The 17,837-nt window shown below is 42.6% G+C and overlaps 1 non-coding gene across 1 annotated transcript; it reads right to left on the reverse strand.

The window, feature by feature from the left end:
- Nucleotides 1–17,544: 17,544 nt before the first annotated feature.
- LOC142174981 (small nucleolar RNA R71) lies at nt 17,545–17,649 on the reverse strand. Its single transcript, XR_012704178.1, has one exon. It is a non-coding gene; the product is annotated as a small nucleolar RNA R71 (small nucleolar RNA).
- Between the last annotated feature and the right edge of the window lie 188 nt (nt 17,650–17,837).

The raw sequence follows: 17,837 nt of genomic DNA on the forward strand, positions 1-17,837 counted from the left end.
CCTGTAGTGTTATCTCATATATGAAGGCTCGACATATGGTCGAGAAGGGGTGTTTGGCCTATTTGGCATATGTTCATGATTCTAGTGCTGAGGTTCCTTCTATGGATTCTATGCTGCTTGTTCGTGAGTTTCCTAAGGTATTTCCCTCAAACCTGCCAGGTATGCCACTCGACAGGGGTATTGACTTCTGCATTGATTTGGCTCCGGAGACTCAGTCCATTTCTATTTCGCCATATCGTATGGCCCCGCCTGAGTTGAAAGAATTGAAGGAGCAGTTGCAAGACTTGCTTGATAAAGGCTTCATTAGGCCTAGTGTCTCGCCTTGGGGTGCGTCGGTGTTGTTTGTTAAGAAGAAGGACAGATCGATGAGGATGTGTATAGATTACCAACAGTTGAACAAGGTTACAATCAAGAATAAGTATCCATTGTCGAGGATTGATGACTTGTTCGATCAGCTTCAGGGTGCCAAGGTATTTTCGAAGATTGACTTGAGATCTGGCTACCATTAGTTGAGGATTAGGGCATCCGATGTCCTTAAGACAGCTTTCCATACTCAGTATGAGCATTATGAGTTCTTGGTAATGTCATTTGGGTTGACAAATGCCCTAGCAGCTTTTATGGATTTGATGAACCGAGTGTTGAAGACTTACTTGGATTAGTTCGTGATAGTCTTCATTGATGATATTTTTATCTATTCCCGCAGCCGGGAGGAGTATGAGAAGCATCTGAGAGTGGTTCTTCAGACATTGGGAGATAGCCAGTTGTATGCGAAGTTTTTGAAGTTTGAGTTCTGGTTGAGTTCGGTTGCATTCTTGGGTCATATTGTATCAGTAGAGGGTATTAAGGTGGATCCGAAGAAGATAAAGGCAGTCAAGAACTGGCCTAGACTCGCATCAGCTACAAAGATCCGAACTTTCTTGGGTTTGGCAGGCTACTATCGTCGGTTTATGGAGGGGTTTTCATCTATTGCAGCCCTGATGACCAGGTTGACCCAGAAGGGTGCCCAGTTTAGGTGGTCGGACAAGTGTAAGGCGAGCTTTCAGAAGCTCAAGACAACTTTGACTACGACGCATGTGTTGGTTTTGCCCACAGGTTTAGGGCCATATACAATTTATTGTGATGCATCTCGTATCGGACTTGGTGCGGTGTTGATGTAGGATGGCAAGGGCATTGCTTATGCTTCGCGGCAGTTGAAGATTCATGAGAAGAATTATCCAGTTCATGATTTGGAGTTAACAACCATTGTTCACGCGTTGAAGATTTGGAGGCATTATCTGTATGGCGTGTTATGTAAGGTGTTCACGGATCACAAGAGTCTGCAGTATTTGTTCAAGTAGAAGGAGCTAAATTTGAGGCAGAGAAGATGGTTGGAGCTATTGAAATATTATCATATCACTATTTTATATCATCTGGGGAAGGCCAATGTTGTGACCGATGCTTTGAGTAGGAAGTCACCCAGTATGGGCATTCTTGCGTAAATTTCAGTCGATGAGAAACCGCTTGCTTTGGATGTTCAAGCTTTGGCCAATCAGTTCGTGAGGTTGGATGTTTCTGAGCCTAGACGGGTGTTATCTTGCACGGTCGCTCGTTCTTCTTTATTGGAGCGTATCTGAGATCGGTAGTATGATGATCCTCATTTGTGTGTCCTTAGGGACACGATGCAGCACGGTGGTGTTACATTAGGAGATGATGGAGTTTTGAGGCTGTAGGGTCGAGTTTGTGTGCCTAATGTGGATGGACTTCGAGAGTTGATTTTAGAGGAGGCCCATAGTTCCCGGTACTCTATTCATCCGGACAATGCTAAGATGTATCAGGATTTGCGGCAGCATTATTGGTGGAGAAGGATGAAGAAGGATATTGTTGCATATGTGGCTCGATGTTTGAATTGTCAGCAGGTAAAGTACGAGCATCAGAGACCTGGTGGTTTGTTCCAGAAGATTGAGATCCCTGAGTGGAAGTGGGATCGTATCACTATAGACTTCGTTGTTGGACTCCCACGGACTCAGAGGAAGTTTGATGCAGTGTGGGTTATTGTTGATAGGCTGACCAAGTCAGCACATTTCATTCCTGTGGAAGTCTTCTATTCTTCCAAGAAGTTAGCTGAGATCTATATCTGTGGGATTGTTCGTCTTCATGGTGTGCCCATGTCTATCATTTCGGACCGAGGTACGTAGTTTACCTCACATTTCTGGAGAGCAGTTCAACTAGAGTTGGGTACACGGGTCGAGTTGAGCATATTTTTTCATCCTCAGACGGACGAGCAGTCCTAGTGCTATTTAGATTTTCTAGGATATGCTCCAAGCTTGTGTCATTGACTTTGGAGGCTCGTGGGATCAGTTCTTGCCTTTATATGGTAGGCGGTGTCAGTCGTCGGTTGGATGGTTTGAGTTGGGAGAGGCTCGGTTGTTGGGTACGGATCTAGTACAGGATGCCTTGGACAAGGTCAGGATTATTCAGGATAGGCTTCGTATAGCTCAGTCCAGGCAAAAGAGTTATGCCGACCGTAAGGTTCGTGATGTGGCATTCATGGTCGGCGAGCGGGTGTTACTTCGGGTGTCACCGATGAAGGGCGTGATGAGATTTGGGAAGAAGGTCAAGCTTAGCCCTGGGTTCATTGGTCCTTTTGACATTCTTGATCGAGTGGGAGAGGTGACTTACAGACTTGCGTTGCCGCGAAACTTATCAGTCGTGCATCCACTGTTTCATGTATCCATGCTTCGAAAGTATCATGACGATCCATCCCATGTGTTAGATTTCAGCACTGTCCAGTTGGACAAGGACTTGTCCTATGAGGAGGAGCCGGTAGCCATTCTAGACCGGCAGGTTCGTCAGTTGAGATCGAAGTGTTTTCCTTTTGTTTGAGATCAGTGGAGAGGTCAGCCTGTTGAGGCAGCGACCTTGGAGTCCGAGTCCGATATGCGGAGCCGATATCCCCATCATTTCTCTGACTCAAGTACTTCTTTTCTATGTCCGTTCAAGGATGAACGATTGTTTTAGAGGTGGAGAATGTGATGACCCAAAAGGTCATCACTTGATTTAAAAAGTAATGTTGCATTCTGAGGCCTTAAAACCACTTTTTGTCTCACTTCGACTTGTGTGCGCAGTCTGGGCGCATTTTCGTAAAGCTTCTATATGAAATCTAAGTAAAATATGGAAATTGATTTTTAAAATTTGATTAAAGTTGCCTTTGGTCAACATTTTGGGTAAACGGACCCGGACCTATGATTTGACAATCTCATAGGGTATGAAGTAAAATATGGGACTTGAGCGTATGCCTGGAATCGAATTCCGAGGTCCCAAACCCGAGAAATAAATTTTTGAAGAAAATTGTTTCACTAAAATTTTAAGAATTTTTGGAAATTTGGATGTATTTGAATTTGATGGCTTCGGGCCCGTATTAAGTTCCGGAGCCCGGTACAGGTTTTACATAGTATTTAGGTTGAGCCCATAAAATTTGGTAAGAAACAGGCTTGAAATGACGTGAATCGGACCCTCGGTTGTTAAAAATGGAACTTAAAAGTTCATGAGATTTTTCTTTGATTTTGATGCTAAATTCATTGTTAAAAGTGTTAATTTGGTGATTCGATCGCACAAGTAAGTCCATATGATATTTTTGAGTTAGTATGCATGTTTGGTTTGGAGCCCCGAGGGCTCGGGTAAGTTTTGGGATGTTTTTACACTTAGAAAAGTTGCAGGTTCAGAGAAGTTGCAGGTCTCTGAGATGGGCTTCGCGGTCCGCGGTGGGGTCTTCGCGACCGCGGTGGGATCTTTGCGGTCCGCGGTGGCAAGGCCATACCTTCGCGGTCGTGCTCGATTTCTCGCGGTCTACGGTGGAGCTCCGCGACCGTGGTCCTTTTTATGCGGTCCGCGGTGAGGGTCTGAGAGGGGTATATAAACGAGACTCTTCAGCTATTTTTCAATTTTCAAAACCTTGAAACATAAGAGGCAATTGTTCAAACACTTTTTCTTCTCCAAAACACTAGTAAGTGATTTTTAACTTATTTCTTTCACTCCTTAACTTCTTTTTACAAGATTTCATCTTAGAATCTAAGGTTTTCATGGTGGAATTGGAAATTTTGGGTAAAACCTAAGAATATTGAAATTTGGGGAATTAGACCTCAAATTGAGGTCGGATTCCAAAATAAATTATATATCCGGGATCGGGGGTGAATGGGTAATCGGGTTTTGGTCTGAATTTTGGGTCTGGACCTAGCGGGCTCGGGGTCAATTTTTGACTTTTTGGGGAAATCATTGGAAAACCTATTTTCATGCATTAGAATTGATTCATTTAGCATTTATTGATATCGTTAAGTAAATTATGGCTAGATACAAGCAAATTGGTGGTAGAAAAAAGAGGTAAAGCGGTAGTTGAGGCTTGAATTGTTTTCGTGACATCGAGGTAAGTGTTTGGTCTAACCTTAGCTTGAGGGATTATGAGTTGTGTCTTATTTGCTATATGTTAATTGTTGAGTACGACGTATAGGCATGGCGATGAGTATCTATACGTTGGTGTCAAGCATGCCCGTGAGTCTTATACCATGACTAGTGTGACTTCGTTTCATATTGTTCATGCTTTATATGATGATTTCTATTGTTGAACAAGGCTTGTAGAAGTATTATTGGTAATTGATCATTGTAGAGCATTGGCTCAAGTTGAGAAATGAGTTGTGAAGAAATTGTGGTAAAGAGAAAAGGTTTATTTCATTGTCTCCCTTGCTGGGATGTTATTGCTTTTGATATTATCTCCCTTGTCGGGATGTTAGTGCTTTTGATAGTATCTCCCTTGCCGAGACGTTATTTTTCATGATATTGTTTCCCTTGCCGAGATATTGTTGTTATGCTAATGTTCCCTTGCCGGGATTTTATTGAAATACTATTGATTTCCCTTGCCCAAATTGCTTTGTGATTGTTGCTTGGGTGAGGAAGAGTGTAAAGCATGAAGGGTGATGATGTGTATGTTTCTTTGAGAGTGTTAATGCACGAAGGGTGATGCCGTGCCACACGATGTACAATTGCGTGCCATGATATGAGTGATAATGCACGAAGGATCATTCTGTGCCATGATTATGTGAGGTAAAAGCACGAAGGGTGATGTCGTGCCAATTTTATTGATTGTATGGTGAGTATGAGAGTAAAAGCACGAAGGGTGATGCCGTGCACTTGTCTTTTAATTCTGATTTTTGTTGATAATTGAACTTTGGTATTCCTTATATTTATCTGTTGTTCTTCTATTATTATTGATGTTCCCCGCAGCATGTTTCCCCTTCCTACCCTTAACCGTACATTTCTGCCTTTATTTTCCACTGTATATGATTTAACTATACAAGTTTATTTAGTCGTCTGGTCCTAGCTTCGTCACTACTTCGCCAAGGTTAGGCTAGGCACTTACCAACACATAGGGTCAGTTGTGCTGATACTACATTCTGCACTGTTTGCAGATAATGGTGCTGCAGCTTTTGGACCGCAGTGAGGGTGCTGTCTTCGGTCCATTCAGGAGACCTGAGGTAGTCCTGCAGGCGTCTACGGGTCCTGTCGTCTCCTTCTATCTTACGATACTGTTTCTTCTATGTATTTCTGAAACAACTTGTATTTTTCTTTCAAACTCTTATTTGTAGTACTCTTAGACAGTCTGTGAAATTATGACACCAGATCTGGGTAGTTTTGGTTTATGGATTTGTATCGGTAGTAATATTAAACTGTTACATTTTGTTCTTATGCTTATTTAATTCCGCTGTTTATATAATGCAAATTCACCAATTGCTAGAGGATTAAAAGAGGAAAATTTAGGCCGTGAAAAGTTGGTATCAGAGCTCTAGGTTACTTAGGTCTCACAATTCACAGACAAGCTTAGTAGAGTCTGAGGGATCGGTACAAAGACGTCTGTACTTATCCCCAGGGGCTACAGAGTTAGGAAAAACTTTACATCTATTCCTTCCTATCGTGCGGTTTGGTTTCTCAATGCTAATTGAATTCCTACTCTGTTCTTTTGCAGATGGAGAGAACACACGCTTCCTCATCCACTGATCACCAGCCCGAGCCCCCAGCAGCAGCTCCTAAGAGGAGTAAAGGGCGAGGCCGTGCTAGAGGCCGAGGCAGGGGCAGAGCTCACCCTAGAGCAGCAACACCAGTGGCAGAGCCTCAGGTTGAGTTTGATGATGAGGTTCCGGCCTAGGCAGTTCCGGTGGGACCAGTTCAGGTCCTAGAGGGGTTCATTGCTACCCCAGAACTTCAGGATGCTCTAGCTGTGGCCAATGTATCCAAGAGAGTTGAGATGGTTCTATCGCGAGGGGTGGCCAGGGGTGTGACAAGAGGCCTCGTCATTCGGGAAGGTTCAGTAGAGACTCATCTGGAGGCAGAGATTTTCTTGGTAGGGGCCATTCTTCCAGGCTATTTCATTCAGCACTTCAGGCTTCTCATAGTGCTCCAGGTGGTCGTGGTTCTCATATTCAGTATTATGATCAACAGCCCTACAGTGCACCGCCAGCCCCTATCAGTGCACCTCTGCTCAGAGTTTTCAGAGTGGGTATTCAGGCCGTCAGGGTGAGCAGTCTCAGCAGCTGAGGGCTTGTTATATGTGTGGCGATACGAGGCATATTGCTAGATTTTGCCCTCAAGCATCGAGAAACTCTCAGCATCAGGGTTCCCGTGCCATGGTTCAGGCACTGAGTGTTTCACAGCCCGCTCAGCCATCTAGAGGTGGAGCTAGAGGTGCTAGAGGTGGAGGTAGAGGTATTAGAGATGGAGGTCAGGCCACTAGAGGTGGAGGCCAGCCAGTAAGGAGGCCATCCCAGAGAGGTAGCTCATAGTGGTGGGGCCCAGCCCCGATGTTATGCTCTTCTAGATAGGCCTGAGGCTGAGGCCTCCGATGCAGTTATCACAGGTACTGTTCTGGTTTGTAGTAAGGATGCTTCAGTACTATTTGATCTAGGGTCTACATACTCCTATGTGTCATCCTATTTTGCACTGTATCTGGTCATGCCTAGTGATTCTTTGAGTGCTCATATTTATGTGTCTCTACACCGGTGGGTGATTCTATTGTGGTGGATTGTGTCCATCATTCTTGTATAGTAGTGATTGGGGGTCTTGAGATTCGAGTAGACTTATTACTTTTGGACATGATTGATTTTGATGTCATATTGGGGATGGACTAGTTATCACCTTACCACGCTATCTCGGGCTGTCATACCAAGACTGTGACCTTAGCTTTGCCAGGGTTGCCTCGTTTAGAGTGGAGAGGGACTCCTAGTCATTCTACCCGTAGTGTTATCTCATATATGAAGGCTCGGCGAATGGTCCAGAAGGGGTGTTTGGCCTATTTGACATATGTTCGTGATTCTAGTGCTGAGGTACCTTCTATGGATTTTGTTCCTATCGTTCGTGAGTTTCCTGAGGTGTTTCCTTCAGACCTACTGGGCATGCCACCCGACAGGGATATTGACTTCAGCATTGATTTAGCTCCGGGCACTCAGCCCATTTCTATCCCGCCGTATCGTATGCCCCGCCTGAGTTGAAGGAATTGAAGGAGTAGTTGCAAGATTTGCTGGATAAAGGATTCATTAGACCTAGTGTCTCACCTTGGGGTGCGCTGGTGTTATTTGTTAAGAAGAAGGACGGATCGATGAGGATGTTTATAGATTACCAACAGTTGAACAAGGTTACAATCAAGAATAAGTATCCATTGCCGAGGACTGATGATTTGTTTGATTAGCTTCAGGGTGCCAAGGTATTTTCGAAGATTGACTTGAGATCTGGCTACCATCAGTTGAGGATTAGGGCATCTAATGTCCCTAAGATAGCTTTCCGCACTCGGTACAGGCATTATGAGTTCTTGGTGATGTCATTGGGGTTGATAAATGCCCCAGCAACTTTTATGGATTTGATGAACCAAGTGTTTAAGCCTTACTTGGATCCGTTCGTGATTGTCTTCATTGATGATATTTTGATCTATTTTGGCAGCTGGGAGGAGCATGAGCAGCATCTGAGAGTGGTTCTTCAGACTTTGAGAGATAGTCAGTTGTATGCTAAGTTTTCGAAGTGTGAGTTCTGGTTGAGTTCAGTTGCATTCTTGGGTCATGTTGTATCACCAGAGGGTATTCAGGTAGATTCGAAGAAGATAGAGGTAGTCAAGAACTGGCTTAGACCCGCATCAACTACAGATTTCTGGAGTTTCTTGGGTTTGGCAGGCTATTACCATCGGTTTGTGGAGGGGTTTTCATCTATTGTAGCCCCGATGACCAAGTTGACCCAGAAGGGTGCCTAGTTCAAGTGGTTGGACGAGTGTGAGGTGAGCTTTCAAAAGCTCAAGACAGCTTTGACGATGGCGCCAGTGTTGGTTTTGCCCATAGGTTCAGGGCCATATACAATCTATTATGATGCATCTCATATTGGACTTGGTGTGGTGTTGATGTATGATAGCAAGGTCATTGCTTATGCTTTGCGACAGTTGAAGATTCATGAGAAGAATTATCCAGTTCATGATTTGGATTTAGCAGCCATTGTTCATGCGTTGAAGATTTGGAGGCATTATCTATATGGCGTGTCATGTGAGGTATTCACGGATCACAAGAGTCTACAGTATTTGTTCAAGCAGAAGGAGCTAAATTTGAGGCAAAGACGATGGTTGGAGCTATTGAAAGACTATGATATCACCATCTTATATCGTCCAGGGAAAGGACAATGTGGTCGCTAATGCTTTGAGTAGAAAGTCAGCCGGTATGGGCAGTCTTGCGTATATTTCGGTCGGTGAGAGACCACTTGCTTTGGATGTTCAGGCTTTGGCCAATCAGTTCGTTAGGTTGGATGTTTCTGAGCCTAAACGTGTGTTAGCTTGCACAGTCGGTCGTTCTTCTTTATTGGAGCATATCCGAAATCGGCAGTATGATGATCCTCATTTGTGTGTCCTTAGGGACACGGTGCAGCATGGAGGTGCCAAACAGATTACATTGGGAGATGATGGGGTTTTGAGGCTGTGGGGTCGAGTTTTTGTGCCTAATGTGGATGGACTCTGAGATTTGATTCTAGAGGAGGCCCACAGTTCTCGATACTCTATTCATCCGGGCATCGCTAAGATGTATCAGGATTTGCGGCACCATTATTGGTAAAGGAGGATGAAGAAGGATATTGTTGCATATGTGGCTCGGTGTTTGAATTGTTAGCAGGTTAAGTACGAGCATCAGAGACCTGGTGGTTTGTTCCAAAAGGTTGAGATTCCTGAATAGAAGTGGGAGCGTATCACTATGGACTTCGTTGTTGGACTCCCACGGACTCAGAGGAAGTTCGACACAGTGTGGCTTATTGTTAATAGGCTGACCAAGTCAACACATTTCATTCTTGTGGCAGTCTTCTATTTTTCCGAGAGGTTAGCTGAGATCTATATCCGAGAGATTGTTCGTCTTCATAGTGTTCCCATGTCTATCATTTCGGACCGAGGTATGCAGTTTACCTCACATTTCTGGAGAGCAATTTAGCGTGAGTTGGGCACACGGGATGAGTTGAGCACAACATTTCATCCTCAGACGGACGGGCAATCCGAGCGTACTATTCAGATTTTGGAGGATATGCTCCGAGCTTGTGTCATTAACTTTAGAGGCTCGTGGGATCAGTTCTTGACTTTAGGAGTTTGCCTACAACAACAGCTACCAGTCGAGTATCCAGATGGCTCCTTATAAGGCTTTATATGGTAGGCGGTGTCGGTCGCCAGATCTAGTATAGGATGCCTTAGACAAGGTCAGGATCATTCAGGATAGGTTTCGTACAACTTAATCCAGGCAAAAGAGTTAGGCCGACCGTAAGATTCGTGATGTGGCATTCATGGTCGGCGAGCGAGTATTGCTTCGGGTGTCGCCTATGAAGGGCGTGATGAGATTTGGGAAGATGGGAAAGCTTAGCCCTAGATTCATTGGCCCGTTTGAGATTCTTGATCGAGTGGGAGAGGTGGCTTACAGACTTGCACTTCCGCCGAGCTTATCAGCCGTGCATCTAGTGTTTCATGTGTCCATGCTTCGGAAGTATCACGACGATCCATCCCACCTGTTAGATTTTAGCATTGTCCAGTTGGACAAGGACTTGTCATACGAGGAGGAGCCGGTAGCTATTCTAGACCAGTAGGTTCTCAGTTGAGATCGAAGAGTTTCCCTTCTGTTCGTGTTTAGTGGAGAGGTCAGCCTGTTGAGGCATCGACCTGGGAGTCCGAGTTCGATATGGGAAGCCAATATCCCCATCTTTTCTCCGACTCAGGTACTTCCTTCTTATGTCCGTTCGAGGATGAACGATTGCTTTAGAGGTGGAGAATGTGATGACCCAAAAGGTCATCACTTGTTTTAGAAATAAATTCTGTATTCTAAGGCCTTAAAAACTAATTTTTTCTCACATCAATTTGCGTGTCCAATTCGGGCATGTATTCGAAAAGCTATTATGTGAAAATCTGTGAAAAATGATAAATTTTGCTTTTAAAATAAATTTAAGTTGGCTTTGGTCAACATTCTTGGTAAACGGACCCGGACCTGTAATTCGACGGTCTTGTAGTGTCCGTAGTAAAATTTGGGACTTGGGCATATGCCTAGAATCGAATTCCGAGGTCTCAAGTCCGAGAAATGAATTTTTAAAGAAAATTATTTTCTGGAATATATATGAGTTTTTGGAAATGAAATATGTTTGAATTTGATGGTATCGGGCCCGTATTTGGTTCCGGAATCCGGTACAGGTCTTATATGGGATTTAGGTTGAGCCTGTAAAATTTGGTAAGAAACGGACTTGATATGACGTGAATCGGACCATCGGTTGTTAAAATTGGAACTTAAGAGTTCATGAGATTTTTCTTTGATTTTGATGCTAAATTCATAGTTATTGATGTTATTTTGATGATTTGATCGCACGAGCAAGTCTGTATGATATTTTTGGACTTGCATGCATGTTTGGTTTGGATCCCCGAGGGCTCGGGTGAGTTTTGGATAGGCCACAGAGTGTTTTTAACTTAGGAAAAACTGTTGGTATATTGCAGATCTGCAGGGTTCGCAATTGCGAGCTCGCATTTGCGAAAAACCCATCGCATTTGCGAAGACTGGCTGGATAGGGACCTTCGCATTTGCGAAGCTTATGTCGCAAATGTGACCTTGACAGGCACCGTAATTGCGAACACTGTTCGCATTTGCAAAGAAAGTAGACATAGGCCATCCTTCGCAATTGCAAAGCTTTGACCGCAATTGCAAGTTCGCATTTGCGAACCAGGATTCGCAATTGCGATATCTACACCTGTGTAAATCATGCTTAGCCGAAAATCTCTCATTTTTCAAACCTTCTCAAAACCTAAACACCTTTGGGCGATTTTTCAAAGACAAGTAATCTTCCAAATTGAGTGTAAGTCATTTCTAACTCGTTTTCATCAATCTTTAACATCTTTTTACATGATTTCAACTCAAAATCAAGGGTTTCCATGGGGAAAATTGGGTGTTTTGGGTAGAACTTAGGTTTTTCAAATATTGGGGATTTGGACCTCGATTTGAAGTTCGATTTCAAAAAAAATTATATATTTGGGTTCGTGGATGAATGGTTAATTGGGTTTTGGTTCGAACCTTGGGTTCTGACAATGTGGGACCGGGATCAATTTTTGACTTTTTGGGAAAAACTTTAGAAAACTTATTTTCATGCATTAGAATTGATTTATTTAGCATTTATTGATATAGTTAAGTAACTTGTGGCTAGATACAAGCGAATTGGTGGTGGAAACAAGAGGTAAAGCGGTAGTTGAGGCTTGTATTGTATTCGTGGCATCGAGGTAAGTGTTTGGTCTAACCTTAGCTTGAGGGATTAAGAGTTGTGTCCTATTTTCTATGTGTTAGTTGTTGAGTATGGCGTAGAGGCATGATGACGAGTATCTATACGTTGGTGTCAAGCATGCCCGTGAGTCATATACTATGATTAATGTGACTCTGTTTGTACTGTTCATGCTTTATGTGATGATTTCTATTGTTGAGCAAGGTTTGTGGAAGTAATATTGGTATTTGAACATTGAAGAGCGTTGGCTCAAGTTGTAAAATGAATTGTGGAAGTATAATTGGCAATTGAACATTAAAGAGTATTGGCTCAAATTGTGAATTGAGTTGTGAAGTAAATATGAAAAAGAAAAGAGGATTATGATATTGTCTCCCTTGCCGTGATGTTATTGTTTTAAGATTATCTCCCTTGCCGGGATGTATTGTTTTGATATTGTTTTCCCTTGCCGGGATATGATTGTTGTACTATTATTCCCTTGCCGGGATTTTATTGATTCTCTTGCCCTTATTGCTTTGTGATTGTTGTTTGGGTAAGGAAGAGTGTTAAAGCATGATGGGTGATGTCGTGCATGATTTTTTTGTGAGAGAGTGCTAAAGCACGGAGGGTAATGCCGTGTATGATATTTGTGAGAGAGTGTTAATGCACAAAGGGTGATGTCGTGTCGCACGATGTACAATTCCATGCCATGATATGAGTGATAATGCACAAAGGATCATTCCGTGCCATGTTTATGTAAGATAAAAGCACGAAGGGTGATGCCATGCCGATTTTATTGATTTATGGTGAGGACGAGAGTAAAAGCACGAAGGGTGATGCCGTGCACTTGTCTTTTGTTTCAAATTCTTGTTGATAATTGAACTTTGGTGTTCATTATATTTATCTGTTGTTCTTCTGTTATTACTTGATGTTCCCCGCAACATGTTTCCCACCTCTTATCCTTAACTGTACATTTCTGCCTTTATTTTTCGCTGTATATGATTTAACTACATAGGTTTATTTGGTAGTCTGGTCCTAGACTCGTCACTACTTCATCGAGGTTAGGCTAGGAACTTACCAGCACATGGGGTCGGTTGTGCTGATACTACACTCTGCACTGTGTGTAGATTCCGGTACTGGAGCATACAGACCTTAGCTTTGGGTTGCTGCCTTCAGTCCATTCGGAGATCCGAGGTAGTCCTGCAGGCGTCCGCAGGCCCTAGAGTCTCCTTCTATCCTTTCACCTTGTTTCATTTATGTATTTCAGAGACAGCGTTGTATTTATTTTCGAACCCTTATTTGTAGTATTCCTAGACTGTCTGTAAAATTGTGACACCAGTTCTGGGTAGTCCATGTTTAAGGAATTGTATTGGTAATATTTAAATGGTTATATTTTGTTCTTCCGCTTATTAAATTCTGCTATTTACATAATATTGGTTCTTAATTGTTAAAGGATTAAAATGGGAAAATGTAAATAATATAAATGGTTGGCTTGCCTATCTTTCACTAGTAGGCGCCATCACGACTCCCGAGGGTGGGAAATCTGGGCCGTGACACCAAGATACCCCAAATTCTCTAAAATTAAAATTGGAAGAAATAAGCCAGAAATGAGAGGCCTACGAAGGCGAAATAAAGTTAGAAAAGGTTAAGTCCCAAGCGACTAGACGTTGCAGCAAAGTTTAAGGAGCCAAAAAGTTCCCCAATGCCTCGAAGTTAAAAATTAAAAAAAAATAAGTCAGAAGTTAAAGGCCTACAAAGGCAAAATAAAGTAAAAAAGGTTGAGTGCCACGTAACTACCATCATGGCAAAGTCTGGAAAAGCCAGAGATTCTCCAGGTTCAGAAATGAAATCGGTCCTTAGGGAATAAGTAGTTGCAGTTGATCTTCATCCAAGAAGCCGGGCCGAGATCAAGTGACGGAAACAATCAAGGCTACAAAACCAACCATCGTTTCAAACTAACAATTATTGTTTGTTTGAAAACAGGAAACGGGTGCAATCCAAAAGCAACCTTGCAAGAAGCAGGTGCAACAAAAGGAAATCGCGCAGAGGCTAAAATAGCTTTGCAGCATTAATCAATCCAAAAGGGAAGTCTCCTCCGAATTCTTTCCTGCATTTTCACTCATTAAATAAATAAAAAAATGACGAAAAAATGAAATGAAATGAAAAGAGGAAAAGTTCAAAATCATGATAGTTTAGGTCTTCAATCCCTAGCTGCGTTTTTTCCAACATAGGGTCTCCACTCCCTAGTTAATGCCAGCATAACTTGATGCCAACGTAGAGTCACCATTCCCTAGTTGATGCCAACATAGGGTCTCCACTCCCTAGTTGATGCCAGCATAACTTGATGCCAACGTAGGGTCACCACTCCCTAGTTGATGCCAACATAGGGTCTCCACTCCCTAGTTGATGCCAACACCAACTAGGGGTCTCCACTCCCTAGTTGATGCCAGCATAACTTGATGCCAGCATAACCTAATGACTTTCTAACATAGGGTCCCAATCCCTAGTTGATGCCAACATAACCTGATGACTTTCCAACATAGGGTCTCCACTCTTTAGTTGATGCCAGCATAACCTGATGCCAACATAGGGTCTCCACTCCCTAGTTGATGCCAGCATAACCTGATGCCAACATAGGGTCTCCACTCCCTAGTTGATGCCAGCATAACCTGATGCCAACATAGGGTCACTACACCCTAGTTGATGACTTTCCAACACAGGGTCTTGACTCCCTAGTTGATACCAGCATAACCTGATGCCAACATAGGGTCACCACTCCCTAGTTAATGCCAACATAAGGTCTCCACTCCCAAGTTGATGCCAGCATAACTTGATGATTTTCCGACATAGGGTCTCCATTCCCTAGTTGATGCCAGCATAACCTGATGATTTTCCAACTTAGGGTACCACTCCCCAGTTGATGCCAGCATAACCTGATGATTTTCCAGCATAGGGTCTCACTCCCTAGTTAATGGCAGCATAACCTCATGATTTTCCGACTTAAGGTCCCACTCCCTAGTTGATGCCAGCATAACTTGGTGGTTTTTCCAACCTAGGATCTCTAATCCCTAGTTGATTTCATTTTAGATATAGGGTCTCCATTTTCTAATCTCTTTTTCCTAAGGATACACAATCCTGACTTTTATTGCTTTCAATAATGAAGTAGTAGAGTTTTGTTTACAAATAACTCACGAAATTTTCCTAGTGAAAAGTGGGGTAGAAAAATTCTGTTCATTTGTTGGTTTTGGTGTCTGATCAGGTTATACCTCGAAATAAAGGATTCGATATGACAAAAAGAATAAGCCCCAATCCTGAATAAAAGAAAAAGAAGAAAAGAAAAAGAAGTGAACTCAAAGTGCAAAAGCAGAGAAAGATGTGGGTTGCTCAAGACATGATTGAAGTCACAAGCTTTGCATGTCCCATCTTGATCCGAAAAAACTGAAGAAGAATGAACCAGCACCTGCACCTAACAAGCATCAAGATTTAGATCAGAGTCTGCATGAAGAACCAGCCAAGACTCAAGATCGAGCTTCAGAAGACTCATAAATAGGAATCTTGTAACTCGTAGCTGATAGGCTTAGTTAGTATTTTTCATTTTGATTTTGATGTAATAATAGGACCACGAACCGGAGCCTCGACAGAACTTCACTCGACTCTCGAACTCATCACTCCATCATTCTTCTTGAACTACACGCGACCTGATTCTTGATGTTTAGCTTAAAGTATATATATTTTTATGTATATTGCCTCATATCTTACTCTTGTTTCGTGAATTTGGGATGTTAAATGCTATGAATTATATTGATTTGAAGTGTTTTTACTTGTAGGAATGATTCGGGAGCAATTTGGGGCAAACCATGAAAGATTTGAAGCTAAAACGAACAAAATCGGGAAAGGAAGCAGTTGGGTGCCACAGGCAGCGCCTGGCGCCACCTGTGGCGCTGAAAACAGTAGGCTCAAAAATTGGGGCGCTATGGAGGGCGCCTGGCGTCGGGCTGGGCGCCGGTGACGCGAATCGTGTCCTATTTTGCCCGGGATAAGTTTATTTCGGCCCTAGACCTACCCAACTGATAAGCAAGACTAAACCTATTATTGAGGGGGGGGGGAGACGCACTTTGGAGCAAAAATACACGCAAAAAACATTGAGGAGCAAGAACATCTCAGTTTTCTTCATCTTGTTCTAGTATTTCCAACTGATTCAAAACTTGTGCAATTGTTTGATTACATCATGAGTGGCTAAACACCCATTGTTCTGGGGTTGTGATTTAGCCATGAATAGTGTTGTTTTATATTAGCTTGACTTTGATTATAATTCACCAATATATGGCTGTTTCTTCAATTCTGCGTTTAATTGCTTAATTATCTGGCCAGCAGTTAGGTTCTATTTACTATCTATGCTATGCTTGGGAAAGCCGTGTTTAGATTAGAGAAGAATTGAAGAGAGCATGATCTTAACCCTTAGGGGGAGCGGATTTGTGGTTAGCATAGGAATATACCTATTCACCGTGCTTAATTAAATATCGTGATCTTAATGCGTTCTTAATAGATTGATTTCATAGGAATATAGGCGTTAATCTATTGAGAATAGGTGAGTAGTACTTCGGGAGAAGGCTATGAGAGCATTTATCGATTAATTAGCAACCATGAGTGAATTATATGAAAGGGAGAGTTAATTAGAACACAATATGATTGGTGAATCGATCACAACTCTGGAATATTTGTCTCTACTGAATATACAACAATCAACTCGTTACTTGATAACTTAGTTATTATTTAGAATTGTAGTATAATATAATCATATTTGGACTTTGATTTTAGCTGGATTGAATAACAATTTTAGTGATTTAGTGAGTAGTTTAAACAAATCTCTGTGGGTTCGACACTCAACTTATCATTATATTACTTGTCGACTACGTATACTTGAGTGTGCGTTTGGGAGCAACAATTCCCTTATGACCCGTGATATGTAGGCTGGCCAAAACCAGGACTTGGTTGCACCATTTCCTTTGTTATTTTTTCTTTTTAAATAAAGATTTAGCCAAAAATGAGTCACATGGCTCACTTTATTTTTGTCCGAAAATTCTTCATGTTTCCGAGCAAAAGAGGGGCAGCTGTGAGTTTGGGAGCAACAAGTTTTTACTTGCGTGTGCGTTTGGGAGCAACAAGTTTTTGGCGCCGTTGACAGGGACTTGAATATTAAGTACTTGCTAGTTTTTGCTTTAATTGTTTATTTAGTCTATTCTAACATTACTTGATTGTTGCTCAGATCTCAGGAACTTTGATTGAATGCGTAGGGTCAGAAGCCAGGACCGACTTCAAGGCTTTGATCCTGAACCTGAGAGAACATTTCACAGGAGGTTGAGGGAAGCAAGGGACACGAATAATATTCAGGCACTTGTTCAATTTCCTGTGGACATGGCAGAGGAGCAACCCATGGTTGTTCAGGAGGTGGCGATGCCCAGCATTGCTAATGTCACCTCTAGTATAGTAAAGCCCAGGATCACTGGGCACTTTGAGCTGAAACAGAGCATGATCCAGTTACTTCATGCAAACGGGCAATTTATGGGTCTTCCACACGAGGATCCACAATAGCATATTCTGAACTTCTTGGAGATTGGTGATACTTATATCACTAACGGGGTCACTCTAGATTACGTGAGGCTCACACTTTTTCCATTCTCTCTATTGGGCGAGGCTAAGCGATGGCTAAAGGCAGAACCAGCTAACTCCATCACATCATGGAGTGATTTGGCAAGAAAATTTCTGGCAAGGTTCTTTCCTTCAGGCAAAACTGCAAAGATCAGAAGTGAGATAGTGGCCTTCAAACAGAAAGTGGGAGAATCTTTATACTCAGCTTGGGAAAGGTTCAAGGGGCTACTCAGAGACTGTCCTCATCACAATCAGACAAATGAAGTGTTAGCTCACACTTTCATAGAAGGGCTACATGCTGGAACAAAGATCGTGGTAGATGCTGCAGCTGGGGTTCAAGTGTTAGAGAAAAGCTTTGACGGGATATATGCATTATTGAACAAATTCTCCAAGAGCAATCCGGATTGGAAAGGAGAGATGGGCAGACACACAGTGCAAAG

The sequence above is a fragment of the Nicotiana tabacum genome, chromosome 20 (assembly GCF_000715075.1).
Source record: "Nicotiana tabacum cultivar K326 chromosome 20, ASM71507v2, whole genome shotgun sequence".
Classification (NCBI taxonomy): Eukaryota; Viridiplantae; Streptophyta; class Magnoliopsida; order Solanales; family Solanaceae; genus Nicotiana; species Nicotiana tabacum.